At 33.7% G+C, this 21538-nt stretch overlaps 1 protein-coding gene across 1 annotated transcript in view; it reads right to left on the bottom strand.

The window, feature by feature from the left end:
* The window catches only part of kcnh7b (potassium channel, voltage gated eag related subfamily H, member 7b), a 117207-nt gene that overhangs the window by 78499 nt on the left and 17170 nt on the right, over positions 1 to 21538 (bottom strand). The gene's annotated exons all lie outside the window — the stretch shown is intronic.

The raw sequence follows: 21538 nt of genomic DNA, 5'->3' as shown, positions 1-21538 counted from the left end.
CGGAGAAAAAGCACATTTAACTATATTTCAAGTTTTCTGAAGTCAAATTTAAGCTTTTATTCACTGAAAATATTCCCTTTTAGTTTTTCTAAATACTTTTTTTCTTTTTTTCTTTTTTTTTTTTACATGAGGTTACTTTTTGAATGCCAGTCTTTTTTAGGGCACTATTTTCATTCGCAGAAAAAACAATTTTATGAGTAAAAATTAATATTAAAATTAATATATAAAAGTTAATATTACATTTTTTTTTTTAAATCTATATTTAACATTTATGTTATTACCATATATCAGGCATCAGTTTTTGGGGAATATGATTCAATGTTATTGTCAGTGCATTCATTAATACAACTTTCTATATAAAGCAGAAGAACTGGGTTCTGGAATAAAAATGTAAATATTTTTCATATAGTTAATAAAATTGTTATATATATATATATATATATATATAAAAGAAATATTTTTCATGTATATACTGTAAATCTTACTGACCCCAAACTTTTGATCGGTACTGTATAGGCAAAGAAAATAATTTGATCTTGTAATTTGATTTACACCTTAAACAGGAATTTTAACTAGTTAGTAGACCGATACATCAGTCCAGCCAAATGAAAACCTGAAAATATATTTGAAAGTGATTACAATTCATAAAGTTATATCAAGTTTAAAATGAAAAAAAAAAAACAACTTAAAAAATATTTTTTTAATTAATAAAAAAACTATAAAATTAATAAATACTTAACTAAATAAAAATATGAATTGTCTAGAAACTGCTATTTGTGTGTACAATCTTGAAAATTATTTTTAAAAACCCTTATCAAGTAAAAGGCATGTAAATTCATGGATTAGTTTGGTAACACTTTACAATAACGTTCATTAGGTAATGTATTAATTAACTTCTATGAACTAACAATGAGCAATACATTAGTTACATTATTTATTAATCTTTGTTGATGTTAGTTGATAAAAAATAAAACTATTCAGTATTATTTCATGTTAGCTCAGGACAGGTCCATTAAATAATATATAACTTTTGATATTAATATTGTATTAAATGTTTTGCAATTAAGTTTCTCAATCTGCCCGAGGGAGAATTACGGGTCGTTCACCCCAGTGTTATTTTAGTGCAACTAACTATTACATGTTTTTGTAAATATTTTTTAAATAAAATTATTATTAATATTTTTTTATAATATTTGTATTTTAACTTTGAAGTTTTAGTAATTCTGTTGTGTTCTTGTTTATTTTAGTTTATATATATATATATATATATATACAGTATATAAATAGTTTTTAATTTTAGTTATTTTAGTACTTAAACTAAATGAAAAGGAGAAATGTTGCTTTTATTTCAGTAGTGTTTATTTTATTTCAAGTAATGAACATGTTTTTTGTGGTGTTAGTTGTAGTTTTAGTTAACGATAATATGTATGTTTGTATTCCGTTTGCAGGGTCCCATTTCCACACACACACACACACCGCTTTAGATCTCCAGTGACAGAATACTGTGTGTTGTCATTATTAGATAATATATATTCGGCCCGCGCTCATATCAGTATCTCCCCTCCGCATCCGCACTCTTCAAAACTCTGTCCCGTCGGATCCCGCGTCTCAATCAGCGTCCAGATACTATCTGTACAGATCAGACGCATTCTATCATGTCAGCCACAAGCTTTCATACGGACACCATAAACATCGTAATAATCCTTCAGTGCGGCAGACACATCAGGAGCGTTTTTGTTGTTGTTGTATCCTTTCATCACTAAAGGGGCTTTGGGACTGAATGAGAAGGACACGAGGATGTATTGGACAAAAAAAATAAAAAAGTCCATGTGGACAGTTTGGCTGTGCGTGTCCACGTGCGACGGCCTGCAGAAAAACAGCAGCTGAACAGGGCTAAGCCTGTGGAGAGAGAGGCACAGGCTGTGACCTCTGACCTCTGGGTCTGATTCACCACATTTATCCATGATCACACCCTCCAGCTCAGGATAGTCTCCCTCTGAGTAATGTAGTGTTGGCATCAGAGAGCAGATGAAAGCTGCCATCGCCTCTTCAGTCCTTCAGGTTCAGCTCCCCGATCTCACCTTCTCCTGCTGTATAGTGCAAATGAGCGAGTCGTGCTCGGTCCGAGCTCAAGAAGAGCATTCAGCCCTCCTGTTGGGTTTCGTCCTGCAACTATCATTTCTACTGATTATAAAGCTAACATTTCGCAATAATGCTTTGCTAATGTTACAGTGGAAAAGACAGTACAATTTTAAACTATTGACTATAATTTATGTATATACGTATATTAGGGCTGTCAAATGATTAATCGCCTCCAAAATAAAAGTAAAAAAATATTACATAATATATGTGGAATGTGGGTGCACTGTGTATAATTATTTTGTATATATATATATATATATATATATATATATATATATATATATATATATATATACTGTATATATGGTAACACTTTACAATAAGGTTCATTACCTAATGTATTAACTAACATGATCTAACCGTGAACAATACACGTGTTACTGTTTTGGTTAATCTTTGTTAATGTTAGTTAATACAAATCTGTTCATTGTTTGTTCATGTTAGTTCACAGTGCATTAACTAATGTTCACAAGATTTTAATAGAGTTGAAATTAACATTAACGAAGATTACTAAATGCTTTATTAGTGACGATCATTATTAGTTCATGTTAATTAATGTAGTTAACTAATGAACCTTATTGTAAAGTGTTACCATAAATATATATATATATATATATATATATGAAGAGTTCAGATGCAAAAGCCTCTAAATGCCATTTGAAATTTTCTTCTAGAATGATTATTTTTATCAAGCTTTGTATATTTAAGTTCAGTAATTTCACTTAAATGACAATTAATAGGTAATCTTCATTGCCATTTAAGTGAAATTACTGAACTTAAATATACAAGCTTGATAAAAATGATCATTTTAGAAGAAAATGTCAAATGGCACTTAGAGGCTTTTGCATCTGAACTCTTTATATATACACACACACATGCATGTATATCTAAGAAAAAAAATATTAAAATATTTATAAAAATATTAAAATATTTATATATAATAAAAATTATATATAATAATAATTTTACACACAAATAGCAGTTTCTAGACAATTGATATTTTTATTTAGTTAAGTATTTATTCATTTTATAGTTTTTTTAATTAATTAATTAGTTGTTTTAATGATTTTAATGCAGTATTTTAATGCTTTTGACAGTCTTTATTTGATTAAAAATACAGTAGAAACGGTAATATTGTGAAATATAATTAACATTTTAAAGAACCTATTGCTTTTTGAATATATTTTCGAAATGTAATTTATTCTTAGTGTCCCATGATCCTTATGAAATCATTCTATTATAAAACGTCTCTTATTGATGTCAATGTTGCACGTGCTGCATTATATTTTGGCTGCAATTCCTGAAAGTTTGACATATAAATATAAGTGTAACAGTGTTATCAGCAGAAATGTCTGGACTGAGATCTGGTCCAGAACAGCACTATTGTTTCTCTCCTCACGGTCACAGTCACACTCAGCAGGAGCCAAATATATCAGCGCTGAAGCTCATTTACTGTAGGACACAAGTCTAGGGAGGCTTCCTCAACATGCTGGACTAAGCATTTCCAGCATCCTGAGCAGTGCATCGATGTCTCCGGCACTTTGCTGATAATTTACTCACCCCCATGTCATCCAAGATGTCCATGTCTTTCTTTCTTCAGTCGAAAAAGAAATTAAGGTTTTTGATGAAAACATTCCAGGATTTTTCGCCATATAATTGACTTTGTGCTTATAAAACTTAAAGTTTGTTATTTATTTTTTAAATGAGTGATCGTTTCGCTTGATAAGACCCTTATTCATCGTCTAGAATCATTTAAAGCCCTTTGAACAGTTTGCAGTTTGCACTGAAACTCTCTTTTTAGACCTTGAACCGTTTGGTTCCCATTGAAGTCCATTATATGGAGAAAAATCCTGGAATGTTTTCATCAAAAAACTTACTTTCTTTTCGACTGAAGAAAGAAAGATATAGACATCTTGGATGACATGGGGGTGAGTAAATTATCAGCAAAAGTTTTTTTTTTAAAAAGTGAACTACTCCGTTAATACATCCGCAACACCAGCACGAAAATTGGATCGAATGAGACGTGGAATATTCTGCAGCAACTCTCCTCAAATGTAATTGAATCCACACGTTCACTATAATCTAATGAGCATGCAGAGGAGAAGTGCTCGGAAACACAGAGAACATCATGTCCTGTCAATGACAAGATACAATCACAAAATCATTTCAGGCAATTTACAAACATGTCCTGACTGGAAATAGCCAGGATGTCAAATGAAATGTGCAGCGTATTAAAGTTAAGCATTGTGCCTGTTTTTACACTAACACAAAATCCGATTTGCGAGATGCTGTCTATGTTGTCCAACCATTCATAAATCATTTGAGAGATTGCATGAAAATAAAAAAAAAGACATTCTAGAAAATGAAAAATTAGGCATAAATATTTCCATGATTTTTTTAATGCGTTAACTGTAAGGTTATTCAAATAAAATCATTGTTTATTAACTTCAAATTTGGTTTATCTTTCCTTTTATTACATGATCTGACTTACATGAAAAAAGGACTGATTCAGTCAGAAGCACATATTTTAGGTCATTAGACAAAACATTTACAGTGAAAACCTTAAATCACACACAGCTTTTATGCAGTTTACTTATAAATAGGCCTGCGGGATGAATTTATGAATGTATAATGTATATTTAAGAAAAGTAAATGCAGTTCAGAAGAACTCTGATGTTCTGTATGCGTAAGGTCTGAAACTGTACGTGATCCCCTTAAAATGACGGCTTAAATCCTGCTTATGTTAAACACTTGTTCTGCTAAATATGGAAACCCAAGATGGAAATATGAGTGGCTCCAGAGGAAAACGAGAGGAGCGATTTCACAAAAAAATGCTATTTTTGTGCAAAAACGTGCTTTTTATTCATTAACTATCCAGTAGATTCAATAGAGTTTATCATCTATTGAAAATCGAATGTTTCATCATTTAACATTGATTATTTTACCCAGCAATACAATAGCTGTCATAACTAAAAGCATGCTTCAATGCTATTATGATTTGATTAAATTTAGGGTCGTGCACTCAATATATCGATATAATTACTGTATATTTTGTGACTATTTTACTAAGTCACAATTGCAACCAAAACACAACAGTTAATGTAACTCTCTGAAAAAGGCCTAATTAGAACATCCACAACAACAAAATCACACTTTAGTTTTTAATTTTCAAGGAAGTAGCGTGTCTATTAATGGATGAAGCTAAACTGGTTGAGCCTATAGTGAATGTTTTATGAGCAGTGTCTCAATCTCTCTCTCACTTTTAATTATGAGACATATTCATCCACACAGTCACGCAGAGCCACAACCAAAACAATCTTCTTCCTCAAAATGTATGCACTTTTTAAAATAGTCGAACAAGTCTCATTCAAGAGATCTTTCTTTAGGAAATTGCGGGCATATAATATGAGAGTTTCAAAATAAAAAATAGGATTATATGTAACAAGTACATGTTGATCCGTATGTATCCATCGTTACACCCCTACCTAGTAAACTCAAGTATAGCACTTTATTTAAAGATTTGTTTCATTCTTTTCTGGCTACTTTCTCAGTAAATATGCCAGATCGCTTACTTGTAACTTGGACAGTAATTAATTCAAACTTGATCCCCCCCCCCGTCAGCATCTGAGCTCATCTGTGTTCACAAACACAACCATCTTCTTCAGGGAGGAAAACCGATGTGCCGTTTGCAGACGGATCAAAGATGTCTGTTGAGCTTCATTAGAAGCATGCTGGCTGTCTGACTAAATATAACTTCAGTAGCCGTCCAGAGCACTCATCCATATAGACATTTCCATGCTATTAGTCTCTAACTAGTTTAAAATATGAGGTCAGTTTTAAAAGTGCACTAATATACTATATTATACCCTTTTAAGTCTTCTGATTCTGGTTTTGGGCTCTACTAGAACACTTAAATGTTCAAAAAACACATTATTTTTTCCATATCTGACATTATTGCGGCTCCTCTCTTGCCAGTCTGTCAGTAACGCTCCGTTTAGTTCCTGTCTCTATGAAGCCCCTCCTTCTGAAAAGCACACTGTGCTCTGATTGGTCGGCTGGATCAGTGTGTTGTGATTGGTCAAGCGCTTTGTGCGTGTTTGGGAAATGTCCCGCCTCTCACCATAACCAACACTACTCTGACTCAGCCAGGCCCCGCCCCTTTATTCTGCATATTAATTATTTAAATGAGGACTATTGTGATGTGTTTGTTCCCGGACTACAATGGAGGCGTTTCAGGGAGAAACACTGACATTGATATTGAGAATAACATTGGATTGAAGTCCATTACATAACATTACACACTAAAGAAAGATTAAAATATGTAAAAAACAAAAACAAAATACATATTCACACCGTCTTTGTAAAGCATTTGATGCATTCAGTCAAGTCTTTTCTGCTTGAAATGCTCATTTACAAATGACATCCTTACCAATGAATAATTTATAATGTTAAAATCATGCCAGTTGAGTTTCACAGCATCACTAATGACACTGTGATGACTCTCTCTCTCTCATTTATTATGGAACAATGACGCAGATCGTGTATCCACTCGCAGTTTGTGTGTTTGACATGTCCGGGCAGCGTTACAGGTCAGTCAAGGGCTCGTGTTGCTGCTCTACAACTCGTACATCTACAACTTTACTAAATCGGGTCATTCCTGTTCAAACAACCGTTTGAACTCTCAAATAAGTATTTTATATGGCTAATTATGCACCAGATTTTCAGAAATATCAGACTGATCTCATGAAATTGTGTATTTATGACACACCAATTCGTATTTCCATTTTTGGCGTGCTATCAACACACGTAATCGCTTTTCAGCGTGTTAATGAACGCCGTTACATTACTGTATATTAGTGCTAGGTAATAAATATCGATTTCTCGATATTAATCGATTCTCATTTTTACGAACCAATATCGATTTTTAAATCTCAAGAATCGATTAGTCATCCTGTTTCATTTGAATGAATGGGACATTGTATCGCGGCTGCGCGCATAAAAAAATTGCAATAATCTTTGTCCTTTGTTACTATTGATATGAAACAAAGTCTCAATTTTCAAATTACGTCCATTTTCTTTAGAAATTCAAAAACATAAATAGTGTTTTGGCGCTGTGGCGTGAGATCGCTCTAGAGAAGCAGCAGCGCTGATCTCTCTTCCGGCTTAATAATACCAGTCACAGCGCCAAATAAACATGAATGAGCATCTGAAAGTGTGTTAAAAGATAGAGTACAACTTATCGAAATCCGTATCATGATTCATGTCACATTGATTTGCTCAATCAGCGTTTCAACCGTGGAAAGACGTCAGTTAAACAGCTTGTAATCAATGTCATGTATCGTCATATTTACCTCAGAAAACCCACATAAACTCGTTAGTCAGCTAGAAATATAACTCTAGAGAGGAGCATTTTGCTAAATATATACACCATATTACAACGTACATATGCATTATAATCTTAATGTTCTTAATGCATATTTGAATAAATCTGGCAAGTTTTTGACAGCCACTATTTAAATGTTCATATTTCATATAATCTTATTATAAAAATAAATAAAAGTGTAATTTAAGTGTTTGTATAGCTACAAAACAGTTCATTATTACTTCATATTAGGCTAATGAAGCCTATAGGCTACAACTAGACTCCCATAGTTTACAGCATTAGTTAAGAGATTTAATTTTCTTTGAGAAAATTTGCCATTTATTGTAACTGATATCCAAAATAAATATTGAATCGAATCGGAATCGAATTGCAAGCTTGTGAATCGAAATCGAATCGAATTGTGAAATTTGTGTCAATACCCAGCCCTACTGTATATATAAATATAAGACCTTCCCCAACCCTGTCCCTAAACCTATCCATCACTGGGGTTAATACCATTTATGAATAAAAAATAAAAAAATATCGCTCCTTAGATGTAGATCTACATTTTGCTTCGTTTCGCTCGGACATTTAACGGCGTAGACATACACGCAGATAGCTCAGCCGCGTCTTACGTCAGCAGCGTCACTGAACACGGATCCACAACAGAACCGGTAGACAATATAATGCTGAATAAAGTCGCAGTTTTTGTTATTTTTGGACCAAAATGTATTTTCGATGCTTCAAAACATTGTAACTAACCCACTGATGTCACATGACTACTTTGATGTCTTTATTTCCTTTCTGGACAAGGACAGTATACCGTACACACACATTCAATGGAGGGACAGAAAGCTCTCGGACTAAATCTAAAACATCTTAAACTGTGTTCTGAAGATGAACGGACGTCTTGGGACGACATGAGGGTGAGTCATTAATGACATCATTTTCATTTTTGGGTGAACTATCCCTTTAATCTAATACTGAAAGTACTTTAATACTGTTATAAATCTAATACTGTTACTTACTTACTTACTTACGTGCTGTTTTTTTACATGTACAGACTGTATTCATAAGCAACAATTTAAGATAGTTATATTCTAAACACACTCTTGTATGTTTAGAGGCATTGACTTGATGGTGCTTCACACAGTTAAGTGTGTGTGTAATTAGTCTCTGTTCTCTCACGTCTCGACTGGGACACCGGTAAAACACACCGCAGACATTGAGACAGAGAAGTGATAGACAAAGATCTAGTGTCTTGATGCAGGTAAAGTTAAGGGAAAGAGGTCAAGAGGAAGGTTAGGACACAGACAAGAAGACTTTAGAATATTTTGTATAAATCTTAATGGAGAAAGGGAACTGAAGATTTAGTTTATGGGCTTTGCATTCATAAATGTAAACATACACTCTAAAAGTGCTGGGTTGTTTTAACCCAACTTTGTGTCAAATATGGACAAACCCAAACGTTGGGTTAAAAATGTAATTACAAAATTTAACCCAATGGCTGGGTTTGGCCATATTTGACCCAAAGTTGGGTTAAAACAGTTGGGTTTATCTTTGCTGTACTGTTCTATGATGTGCTGCTGCATGGTGTTAATGTCTTTTAATCTTTTTTGGTTCTGTAAAGCACTTTGGTCAGTCATTGGCTGCTATAAAATGTGCTATACAAATAAAATGAACTTGAACTTGAACTTGAAAACAACCCAGCACTTTTTAGAGTGTATGTGTAAACACAAAATTCTTAATCCATAATGATAGGAGTCAGTTTGATGGAATTTTACTACAATTGAAATTCATAAATATATATAAAAAAAATAAAATAAATTAGATTGGACAGATGTTTCATTTAAATATATATATATATATATATATATATATATATTCATGAATTATAAAAATCTATATATATATATATATATATATATTCATGAATTGACCCTTATTCATCGTCTGGTGTCGTTTAAAGCCCTTCGAACCTGCACTGAAACTCTCATTTGGACCTTGAACCGTTTGGACCCCATTGAAGTCCATTATATGGAGAAAAATCCTGGAATGTTTTCATCAAAAACCTTCATTTCTTTTCGACTGAAGAAAGAAAGACATGGACATCTTGGATGACATCGGGGTGAGTTAATTATCAGCAAAAGTTTTTTTTTAAAGTGAACAACTCCTCTAACAAATAATTAGGACTTCTACGTAACTTTTATAAACTGTTCTTGGGGGGAACACCCTGCTGATGTGCATCTTGAGACAAAACAACGGCACTGACATATTTTAAGATGTATCAGTGCAAAATGCTTTCAGTTAAAACAGCTCAAACTTGCATTTAAGTCTGGCCTTAAGCCTTGTCTGTATATCAGGGGATAATGCTTTATTTTTTTAAAGCGGGGGGCAGTAGCTGGTACCTGGCGTGTCTGGCTGAGATCACTGTGTGTCTGGGCATTCAGAGCAGAGACAGATGGACCAAACACAAGCTGAATGAAGAGATCTCCTTACATCCTGACCCATGCTGAAAGTCACCTCTAATCTACACTAAAGTCATGTGCATTAGTGTGTGTTTAAAGTGCAGCTTTAGTGTGTGAATGCAGCGGGGTAATGTGATTGAAACTGCCCCAATTATGATTTGTCGGATATTATCTTTCATGTGGTGTGTAATAGAGCTGTTTGTGAATGTAAAAGGTCTGCAAAGTTTGGAAGTGCATAATAAATGGGTTTATTGTGTCCCAGAAGAATCGATGTAACAAATTTGCGTAATGCCAGCCTATGGTCCGTGAACATCTACTCGAGCCGTAGCTGTATCTGAGACTCAAAAAAAGATTTTGGTTTGTGTTGTCGAACTGATATGATAAAACCGACGCCATCGTTTCTGTCATTATCCCTGTGTATTAAGAGCTGAGAAAGATATAGCTGAAAGTCATGGTAATGGGTGTGTGGTTTCCGACATGAAATTTAAAGGGATACTCCACTTTTTTTTTTGGAAATAGGCTCATTTTACAACTCCCCCAGAGTTAAACAGTTGAGTTTCACCGTTTTTGATTCAATTCAGCCGATTTTTTGATATTTAGAAGAATATCAGTAACCAGACAGTTTCTGGTCTCATTGACTTACATAGTAGGAAAAAAATATATTGAAGTCAATGAGACCAGAAACTGTCTGGTTACTGATATTCTTCTAAATATCAAAAAATCGGCTGAATTGAATCAAAAATGGTGAAACTCAACTGTTTAACTCTGGGGGAGTTTTAAAACGAGCCTATTTCCAAAAAAAGTGGAGTACAACAGACTGGGCCTTCTGACCAATCAGAGCAGAATAGGATTTAGGAAAGGAGGGGTTTAGAGAGACCAAATCCTTGATTGAAACATTTCACTTTTGAGATGTGAAAATGAAAGCATTTTTTGAGCTTATATGCATGTAAACCTATTCTAGTAGGAATGCAAAACAAATTTATGAGCCTTTAAAATAGCATAATAGGGGCATTTACACAAAAGTCCAAAAGTATTTTTTATTTTATTTTTTTTGAATGAGATTTGACCTATTCAACATGTGGGCATGTCCATGACCAGCACTTTATGAATTTGGAGAGACTTCAAAAAGCTTAAAAAAATATGGATGACCACCACCAGAATCATAAAGACACTTTTGAAAGAATTTTTGTGCCACAAGATGCAGCAATGCAAATTGTTCAACCAAAAACATGTTTTAGCAATTCCATTGTTCATCTGTAAGTTGCTTTGGATAAAACTTTCCCCCGCTGAATGTTCATTTTCAGTGACAAAAAAGTAATCCTTGTCAAATTAGACTGATTAATATTATCTATAGTAGCCTATTACAGGTGATAAATCCCATTTATGGTCAAATTATAAATAACTATGGCTCAAAAGTTATATTGATAAAGCTGATAATTTATGTCATCCAAGATGTCCATGAGTTTCAAAGTTGCAAATTTAATGTGTAAAAAATAATCCTGTAAAAAAAAAACAGTAAACTACGGGCAGCTGTGGTCGCCAACATCATACCGTAAAAATATGTTTTTAAAATTAATAACTAAACACCGTTTTGTCAGCTACAGTATATAACTGTAATTTAACAGCATATATCTGTAGCAGACAAAACGGTATTTAGTTGTTAATTTTAAAAACAGTAACACATCATATTTTTACGGTATGATGCTGGCGACCACAGCTGACAGTTACAGGATTATGTTTTACAGTGTAAAATATCATATAAAACATTAACTAATAAAGCAGCATTCCCATCCCATGTGTTCGAGGGAACAAAAATTGGGAAGTTACTGCAAAATATCTGTAGGAAAATTCCTCTTTTCCATAAATCATAAATGACATCACAGAGCGCACAAGAAACACAATAAACACCATCATGTTATCTTGGGAACGCAATGGTGACAGTTCTGGGGGGTCATTCATTATAAACACCCGTTCTGATGGCAGACTTTGCCTCAGGCATTTCAAAACGACTAAACCAGCATTTGACATGCTGTGCCATGAAATTGGTCCCGCAGTCTTCTTTTTGAAGAAAAAAATAATAATACACACCACACTTGAGTCAGTGCATACGTTTTTTTTATGCACATCTTGGCATTCCCGTCCAACATTTTTCATGCATATACACATTTGCATTTAAACAGGAGGATGGAAACATAGCTTCAGTCTGTGCATGCTCTGGTCTCCGTGTCCTCTGTCTGTACCTGATGGCACATCTGAGACGCCTTATCGACTGTTTTTCCAGCTCACTACACTCGTCCTCTTCCCCTGGGCCTTCACCATTGAGGACGTCGGTTAGGATAGAGCTGCTCTCATACAGTTAGCTGTCACACAGCTACACAAATAATAAAGAGTTACTCTTCTGTGTGATATCGCACTTCAAGAGTCATATCTAGAGACGATCATATATGTAAGCAATAAGGTACGAGAGGCTGTGCTGTATCGTTGATAAGTAACGGCTGAAGGGCGTTGTTAGGCTCGTAACTAGGGCTGGGTATCGTTTGAATTTGAACGATTCTGATTCCGATTCCGATTCCTTGTTTCGATTCCAGTTCCCGATTCTTGATTCCGATTCTTTTAAGAGGCAGGGTTAAAAAAGTTTAGCTAACCAACGGCCTTTCTGAAGGAAATAATCCTTTTGTCACAAATTTTGCATTTTGCTGAGATTTCGTTATTTTTAGAAAAGTGAAGCTACACTTTGGACCGCCGACGTAAGCTACTCATGTTGGACTCGCGCGGTTATGCCAACACTTCCGGTAGACGCTTCTTCGTTGGTGTTGTTCAGCGGTTTCTTCTTCCGCTCGGCGGACTGTGAATATCGAAACTAGGAATCGAAATTTTAACTTTTGAACGATTCCGGGAAAAATGAAAAGTTAGTCCCGGTTCCAATTGATACCCGATTCTTGATACCCAACCTTAATCGTAACCCCTTCAGCCATTACTTATTCACGAAACGAGTACCTCATTGCTTTTATAAAACGGTTACCACACAATAGAAATATTAAAGTAAAAAAAATATGCATTAGTGCAACTTTCATGAAGTAAAATCACTAAAAGCCTTCCTTCCGCTAGAAAAAATAGTCCCTGACTGTGAACAGTGTGTAATATGCATGAAAGCTCAAATAAACACAACATAGGAACTGCAGTGTTGCGCAGTGATAAATAGCTATTGACCAATCAGAATCAAGGATTGGAACTAACCGTTCGCTGTAAAAAAAAAGTCTGTTAAATTTACGGGAAAACTCCGGCAGCTGTGGTTACCAATAGCAACATTTTAGGTTTTACAGACTTTGACCGTATTTAATTTTACAGCAATAAACCGTAATTCATTATTTGATGTAATGTTAATTTACTGACATTTTGAAGTATTAATATCTGTTTTGTTCAATTGCAATACACCTACAGCCACCAATCACAGCAGTAATGAGAGTCAAACAATCAATCAAAGCTCATCATTATCAGCTCTTCCACAATAAAGTCCATACTACTATATAGAAGCTGCACAGTGTCATTCACACAAAACATTTAACACCATCATGGTAACATGTTGAAATTTAAAAAATGAAATAAGAATTAATTTAACAAAATGTAAATGTAACATAAAACCCTAAAAACATAACTGATAAGAAAAAAAACTAAGAAAATTATGAATAAACAGTTACATTAAATGTGAAGTGTCACGCAGGGAATTGTGGGAAAGTCAATTTACATTTTTTCACTGTAAATTATACAATGACTTCTTCTAAAATGCGTAAATTTAACAGCATTTTACAGTAAAATTACATTAAATGTACCATTATATATATATATCACAGTTATTTACCATATATAGTAAGGAAACTTTCTGTTAACGAATTAACAGTTTTTCACTGTAGCATTTTTACAGTATTTTACTGTTAAAATCACGATCATTTTTTACAGTGTTTTATAAAGCCCTATCAAAATTAAAGACATCATGTGTGAACAGGACCTTTTCTAAACTACCAGTAAATCGGTTCTGGTTCTTTACCAGTATGAGAAGTTGTAACATTACCAGTAAATTACCGCAATGCTTCACATTTTCTGTGAACAAAACATTAAAATTAAAATCCGGACACCTTTGGGCCAATCATAAAGTTCTTATGGAGATGACGCGGTTACTCTGTGCTGTTAACAGTACACATCGCTGCTTTTTATTCGTTTTTCTATGTAAATATGCACTACATGGACATCTTTGACTGTCGCTCTCGAGACATAAACTGCGTTCTGTGTAATAATTCCCTTAGACCTGTCACTCAGAAGTCTGAAAATTTTGTCACATTGAACAAAGCACAATGCAAGTAGCACTCACAATTCCTTCATATAATGTAAAACTTTAGTTGCGAATGCAATTGATATGTGCTTTTTAACAGTCACTGCCATTGGCAGAAAGCAGGATATAATGCTGATATATCCATGATGCAACATAATAAGGACAAATGAGACATTATAAAAGAGCTGCTTTAAGGCATGTCATCTTCACTCTTGATGCTCAATGTCCTTGGCATACAAACACAGCTTCTGTTTACTTCAAATATGAAAGACTGAAATCTCCAGAACAAAACAAATCTGTTTAAGTTAGTTTAAACGAATCAGATACCAGATAATATCATACATGCTGCTTCTTTTGCTCAAATAAATCACACTAAAATAATGTGTTTTTCTTCTGCAGGATGATGCAGACGATGCTAAGGAACATTTATCAAAAGGACCATCTTTTCCTATGTCGAAATTAAGATTTTAAGGTTTTTGATGAAAACATTCCAGGATTTTCTCCATATAATGGACTTCAATGGGGTCCAAATGGTTCAAGGTCCAAATGAGAGTTTCAGTGCAAACTGCAAATTGTTCAAAGCACTTTAAACGATTCCAGACGATGAATAAGGGTCTTATCAATTGAAACGATCTGCCATTTAAAATATAAATTAAAAATTTTAAGTTTTATAAGCTCAAATGCTCGCCTTGCTCTGTTCTGTAAACAAAATGAACAAATCTTTTTTCGAGTCATTTGGTTCATTCAATGTACGAAATGAACGAATTGATTCGGAAAAAGATTGATGAACGAGTTTGAACAGGAAAGTCATGAACGCACATCACAGAACAGAGCAAGGCGAACATTTGAGCTTATAAAACGTAAACTTTGTAAATTAATTTTTTTAATGTTTCGTTTGATAAGACCCTTATGCATCGTCTGGAATCGTTTAAAGCCTTTGAACAGTTTGCAGTTTGCACTGAAACTGTCTTTTGGACCTTGAACTGTTTGGACCCCATTGAAGTCCATTATATGGAGAAAAATCCTGGAATGTTTTCATCAAAAACCTTAATTTCTTTTCGACTGAAGAAAGAAAGACATGGACATCTTGGATGACATGGGGGTGAAGAAATTATCAGCAAAAGTTTTTTTTAAAAGTGAACTACTCCTTTAAACGAACACTTACCGTGTAGAATAATTGTCTAAAATTGACAAGAAATAAATCTGAAAAGTCAAACCAAAATGAATTCAGACACCTTGTTATCCTTACTTACATTAAATTAATACTAATTAAAATATCAAAAATGATACATGGTGTCTGAATAATATATCCATTTAGAAGAGTGTCAGTATATTTTGGAACTGATAATAACACAACTGTTAATCAACAAAGACGATGGGATTACCAGTAAGCTCAAACTGGCCATATACTGGATGATATATTAGTCACTGATCAACCAAACTTCCTTTCTTGAACATCAACTACACCAATATCAACATCAGGGACTTAAATACCAATTCCTCCCAGTTTAGTGGACTGGGACTAGCGTGCCATGCCCATGTGTGAATCTATTAGTTCCTTCCATTTTGAAATGGTCTCTTTGGGCTCCATGGTAGTGAGAAACTAACCTATCCGTCAATCGCTTTTAATGTGAAACTGAGAGCCGAGCACTGAACAGAATGAAGCTAATGACAGTATATTGTTGACTCTTGCCTGCACATTACTGGCTCTTGATCTTAGCGCAGTTCTCCTTTCAAGATGATGGAAATTTCATTAGATTCTTATTTCCACCATCAATAATTAAAACAATGTAGCACATCGCAGTCATCAAAATACAAGTATGCATTTCACTGATGACCTTGTGTATGAAGACTCACTCCCAGGGTTCAAGTTAATTAACTTTTCGTCACAATATGGCGAGAGAGAAAATGTACAAGTCTTATATGCATATATTTCTGCACTTTAGATTGGAGTGCACGACAAATCCTAAGTCTGTTTTTCATTCCCTGATTGCTTTTCCAACCCAAAATAACATGCTTAAAAAAAGCATAATTGGATTAGTTAACAATTTGCAATGTAATAATCCAATCTCTTTAATCTATTGTGGCTTATTTGAAACTCAATCGCATTAGTAAACATCGGTATTTTTTGTTTGTGAATGCGGACGAGCATCTTTGCGCAGACACTGAAACATAATAACACATTCACAGCATCTCTAAATTTTACATATAAAAACGTTACAATATTTACAATATTTTTAATAAATCCAAACTTTATATATGTATATATATATATATATATATATATATATATATATATATATATATATAATTCATGGTATTATTAATAAGTTGATTTTATTCTATTTAATCATTGACATTAATTAAAAAATATGTATATATTGTGAATTAAATTATTGCCAATGTACATTAATTTGATATATATCGCAACAAAAATTGTTGTCACTGTACATTTATCTGACTCCTAGGAGCATAATTGTAAATTGGACCTACACTGTAAAAAAATATTTTCATGATTTGTAATTACAACATTTTTTCTTTTGTCAAATCAACTTAAATAATTTATGTAGTTCAGATAACATATTATTTTGAGTTTCTGGTGATTAAATCAATCTCCTTCATTGTATTAACTCAATTTTTCCATTTAAATCAACTTAAAATTTTAAGGCAACCAGGTTACTTAATTAAGTTAAAACCAACAATATTTTTTTATTTGCGTAATATAAATATATTTTATTTTGTTTTTTAAAGCTTTGCATATGCATTTTAGATATGCATTATGTTTACAAATGCACACACACTTTACATGTGCATGATAATAAACTCTTACGAGACAAATCAAGTCTTACGAAAAATCAAGTAACCTGGTTGCCTTAAAATTTTAAGTTCATTGAAATGGAAACATTGAGTTGATACAACAAAGATGATGATTTAATCACCAGAAACTCAAAATATTATGTTATATGAACTACATAAATTATTTAAGTTGAGTTGACAAAAGAAAAAATGTTGTGATTTACAAATCATGAATATGTATTTTTTTTTTACAGTATATGTTTGTTATGGCCCTGTTTATACAATCTAAAAAATGCTGGGTTGTTTTAACCCAATTTTGGGGTCAAATATTAAAAAATGCAATTAATACATTTAAACCAACAGCTGGGTTTGTCCGTATTTGAGCCTAAATTGGGTTAAAACCACCCAGCATTTTTTACAGTGTATAGATTTATTTGATGTACATGCATCATATAGAGAGATTAAGAAAAATACATATAACAGGACTTTTGTACTTTTTTTCAGGGTAGATGTGAGACCGGCAGGTCCTGACATGATGATCTTTAATAGAAAGCTGCACTTCATTATCAAGTAGGGTGTCGAGACGGTCATAAAACATTGTCAGATCCTCATCATTTCCATTCTGGTAAGCATTATTGTATTGGTCTATTCAGATGACAGCAATTTCCATCATCCCAAAGGGAAAAAAAGTGGAGGATGAAAAATAAAACATTTCAGTAATCTTCCCATTTTGTCCCCAGACTCTCCAATAATTTCGCCTACTCGGTTTGCCTCAGACTCGAGCAATTGAGTTCCTGCATCCCCAGGGAGAACAGATTTTGTTTCATTCACTGAGCGAGTTAAGGCTTTTGAAAAGCTAAAAATAGGTCCGTAATGGTCATACCTCCTTCAGGAAAGACTGTGCTAAGTCATTACCGAGTGGAGGGATAGGTTTCACTCTTTAACTCTCTCCATAGAGAGGCCGTCAGAGACTAATGACCCCTGGTGATAGGTTGCATCTTTGTCATTCACTGCTGTGTTTTTAAGCACAATGCAATTTAGAGGCAACGGCTCAATGATACAGCGGTGGCCATCCATTACGCTTGAGAAAACAGGCTTGAGTCCAGGCAATCGAATTCTGAATGAACATGCATGTGAGAGAGAGTCAGATTACAGCGTATGCTTGGGTAATCTCCAGCAGTTGACTGTTTTAATCCAGTGTCGCTGAACATTACTCAGGATAACACATGACCAGCTTAGGGAAGTACAGCAGGGAAGTCTGGGCTTTCAAAAAGGACTTGTGTCTAAAATATGCATAAACTAAAATATGATGTAGTTTTAAACATTGATAAGAAATGTGTCTTGAAGAAGGTTTCTACTTATTCATTTGTAATAATATTTAGATTTTACAGACAGACAGACAGACAGACAGACAGACAGACAGACAGACAGATAGACAGATAGACAGATAGACAGATAGATAGATAGATAGATAGATAGACGTTGTAGACTTAGATAGATAGATAGATAGATAGATAGATAGATAGATAGATAGATAGATAGATAGATAGATAGATAGATAGATAGATAGATAGATAGATAGATAGATAGATAGATAGATAGAAGTTGTAGACATAGATAGATAGAGTTGTAGAGATAGATAGATAGATAGATAGATAGATAGATAGATAGATAGATAGATAGATAGATAGATAGATAGATAGATAGATAGATAGATAGATAGATAGATAGATAGATAGATAGATAGATAGATAGATAGAAGTTGTAGACATAGATAGATAGAGTTGTAGAGATAGATAGATAGATAGATAGATAGATAGATAGATAGATAGATAGATAGATAGATAGATAGATGGATAGATAGATAGATAGATAGATAGATAGATAGATAGATAGATAGATAGATAGATAGATAGATAGATAGATAGATAGATAGATAGATAGATTGAAGTTGTAGACATAGATAGATAGATAGATAGATAGATAGATAGACAGACAGACAGACAGACAGACAGACAGACAGACAGACAGACAGACAGACAGACAGACAGACAGATAGACAGACAGACAGATAGATAGATAGATAGATAGATAGATAGATAGATAGATAGATAGATAGATAGATAGATAGATAGATAGATAGATAGATAGATAGATAGACAGACAGACAGACAGATATATATATATGTATATAGATAGATAGATAGATAGATAGATAGATAGATAGATAGATAGATAGATAGATAGATAGATAGATTGAAGTTGTAGACATAGATAGATAGATAGATAGACAGACAGACAGATAGATAGATAGATAGATAGATAGATAGATAGATAGATAGATAGATAGATAGATAGATAGATAGATAGATAGATAGATAGATAGATAGATAGATAGATAGACAGATATATATATATATAGATAGATAGACAGACAGACAGACAGATATATATATATATATAGATAGATAGATAGATAGATAGATAGATAGATAGATAGATAGATAGATAGATAGATAGATAGATAGATAGATAGAAGTTGTAGACATAGATAGATAGATAGATAGATAGATAGATAGATAGATAGATAGATAGATAGATAGATAGATAGATAGATAGATAGATAGATAGATAGATAGATAGATAGATAGATATATTGAAGTTGTAGACATAGATAGATAGATAGAAGTTGTAGACATAGATAGATAGATAGATAAATAGATAGATAGATAGATAGATAGATAGAAGTTGTAGACATAGATAGATAGATAGATAGATAGATAGATAGATAGATAGATAGATAGATAGATAGATAGATAGATAGATAGATAGATAGATAGATAGATAGATAGATAGATAATAAAGTGTATTCATTTCTTTCCAAAAAAACTTTCTGATCCCACCCCTTTGAACCGTATATGTGTATGTTTATCAGGGTTATGTGTCACATTGACATGTTTTCACACACTGACGTGGCCTCATGTCATGAACACACAGTAGAGTCGATATTCTCCACTCTGATCAAATGAGTCTTCATGTTTGGATCCCAGCGCAGAGAAAAACTCAATGGCCAAGAGAAAAGCACAGAAAGCCCCTCTTTCCCATGCGTATCGTCTAATGCGCTGTGACAGCAGTGGTGTCGTGGGGCGGTTTTGCTGCAGTTAATGCACAACTGGTCTGAGAATCCACCAATCAGAGACGAGCGATGGAGGAGGGGATGGAGAGTTAACCCGTGGTTTGCGTTCTTCTGGCCATGTGGCTTGCTCTGGTCTTACTGGGATTGCTGCAAGCCAGACGACATGGCCTACTTTCATTTCTAATCATCTCTGCTTGGAGTCAGAAGTCATCCTCACGCCCACTCCATGAGCAAAACTGATTAGCTATTACATTCGTGCCAGGATTTCGCTGAACCACCAGCGATGATATTCCCCACTGTCATGTTTTCGAATGGCCAAGAGGGATTTGCCATATTCTTTGTCTCATACAGTGTGTGTCTTGGAGCAGCATGATCTGGGTTATATCATGAGAAATCATCCTTGAAGAGCTCTGAATGTCTATGAATGCGTCCAAACCGGAAAAACGAGGGCTATGAAGGAGCCCAGACTCATCTGAATCCACTGTTTGTATTAAATCTTGTTTACGAAGTAGTGTTTGACAGTGGTGGAATGTAACGAAGTACAAATACTTTGTTACTTTACTTAAGTACATTTTTCACGTATCTTTACTTTACTTAAGTAGAATAAATAGTGCCTACTTTTTACTTTTACTTCGTTACATTTTGCAGCAATTATTATACTTTCTACTCCACTACATTTCTACAACTTCTGTTACATTTTCATTACATTTTCTGATCAGTTTTTCCCTGCCAAAACGTAATCTGACCGTCCGTTCGTTGCACGTTTGTCTCACCAGTGACGTTTGGTTGCCATAGATACATCAAGGCAAGGCAAGGCAAGTTTATATATATAGCACATTTCATACACAGTGGCAATTCAAAGTGCTTTACATGGAAGAAATTAAAGAAGTCAGAATAATTAAAACAGTTTAGAATAAAATAAATAAATAAAATAAAATAAAAAAAATAAAAATAAATCATAATAATAAAAATAAAATACAGAGTCGAAAATAAAATGTACAGTAACAGTCGGACAAACAGTGGCACAGTGCTCATTCAGTAAATGCAATCAATATAAATAAAAACAGTTAAGAGTAAAAATAACAACTAAATGCGTCTCGGACGCAGTGTGTTTATCGTGCAATTTATACTCGAAAATTTGTTTGTACGTGCATAGGAAACGCACCGTGTGTAATATACGTTTGGTTAGGATTATATGGCAAGCCAAGAGGTTCAGAATTACACCATAAATGAATCGCGTTTACTGCCAAACATAGTTATTAACATATAGTAAGGATAAGCATGATGTGTATATTGCCCAATTGCAA

The sequence above is a fragment of the Pimephales promelas genome, chromosome 7 (genome assembly GCF_988280905.1).
Source record: "Pimephales promelas chromosome 7, fPimPro1.hap1.1, whole genome shotgun sequence".
Taxonomy (NCBI): domain Eukaryota; kingdom Metazoa; phylum Chordata; class Actinopteri; order Cypriniformes; family Leuciscidae; genus Pimephales; species Pimephales promelas.
This window is presented reverse-complemented; position numbering and strand designations above follow the sequence as displayed.